Genomic DNA, 1,628 nt, shown 5'->3' with positions numbered 1-1,628 from the left:
AGAGTTGGTTCGGACTACACCCCCCCGCCCTCGAGATGTGATGGTGCAGTCCGGTGCGCTCACCGCATTCCACCGTGCGGGGCGGGGCAGGGGAGAGGGAGATGGTGATGCCCTTGTAAGGGAATCGCAGGGCGTTTCCTGTTTGCCGCTGTTACGACACGCGCTTCGTACGAGTCCCGGCTGAGGCGGAAGCGTCCGCACCCCGAGCTGCAGGCTCCCAAGCCGCCGCGTATGCCCGCCCCGCCGGCTCGAGAAACAGGCAACGGCCTGGGGCGCTTGCGCGATATGCGGCCCACCAGGGAGGGGGCCCCTCGCCCAATTCTCATGGCCGCGCAGTTCCCGAACCCGGACTGCCATGTCTAAGGGGCCCGAGTCCCAACTGGCTCGGAAACGCAGGGTCCCCGGATCCTGGCTACCAGGGACCCCCCACAGCTGTCACCCAGCCACAGACTGTCCCCGGATCCTTGCTACCAGGGACCCTCCACACCTGTCACCCAACCACAGAGTGTCCCCGGATCCTTGCTACCAGGGACCCCCCACACCTGTCACCCAACCACAGAGTGTCCCCGGATCCTTGCTACCAGGGACCCCCCACACCTGTCACCCAACCACAGAGTGTCCCAGAATCCCAGGTGCTAGGAACTCCACCAGCTGTCACCCAACTGCAGAGTGTTCCAGGAGCCCAACTTCCTGAGACCCTCCAACTGCACCGATCCCTATCTGCCATTGGTAACTGGCTGAGGATCACAACTGTCATGCACAGCTCAGTATTTTCTTGGAGTCTCGCTCATAGTTTCATTAATTTGTTTCACTCATGCTGCTTCTCCCCCTCATTCTGGGGTTCTTTCTGCGAATGTGTCCCCAAGGCATTCTTAAAGGCATATACACTGTTAGGAAATTAATTTCAAAGTGTGCGTCCATGGAATTTAACATTTTCATGCACCAAGTATTCGTGCCAGAAATGCCTGGAGCAGACCCAACACCACATGACTTGCCCGATCACTCAAAGTAATCAATAGTGATCGAGTGTCAATTCATAGAGTGAAAACCATTTCACCAAGTTGAAATTTTTCATTTCTGATTACTTATGTTACAGTAGTGCCTGGATGTGGTAGTCCATCTTGGGGCCCCACTGGATTAGGCATTGTTCATGCACGCAGTAATGGGCTTGTCTACCTGGGAAGTTATAGGAGTATGCAGACAGTAAGGTGTGAATTTAAACCAATAGTTATGCTAGTGTAGCTCCCTGTGTGGACATGTTTATTCTGGAATGAGTGCCTTTTACTGATTTAGGTTAGGTGGCTTTGAAAGCAAGTTAAACCAGAAAAGGCCACTTATTCTATACTAAGAGTGTCCATAAGAGGAGTTATACCTATAGCAGTTTAACTATAAAGATATAAATATACTGGTATAACTTTTCATGTAGACAAATCCTATTAGTGCCTTCCTCAGAGAGCTTATACAGTGGACTCACATCTTACGTGGGGGTTAGGTTCTAAAGTCAGCGCGTAAGGCGAAAATCACATTTAGTCAAAATTACCCTTGAAAATCCCTTAAATCTCCCATACAGTATATTGTACATGGTTTTGTGTATACAACCCTGTACAGTAATATGTATAAATGTATAA

The sequence above is a fragment of the Lepidochelys olivacea genome (assembly GCF_965140295.1).
Source record: "Lepidochelys olivacea isolate rLepOli2 genome assembly, chromosome: 2".
NCBI lineage: Eukaryota > Metazoa > Chordata > Testudines > Cheloniidae > Lepidochelys > Lepidochelys olivacea.
This window is presented reverse-complemented; position numbering follows the sequence as displayed.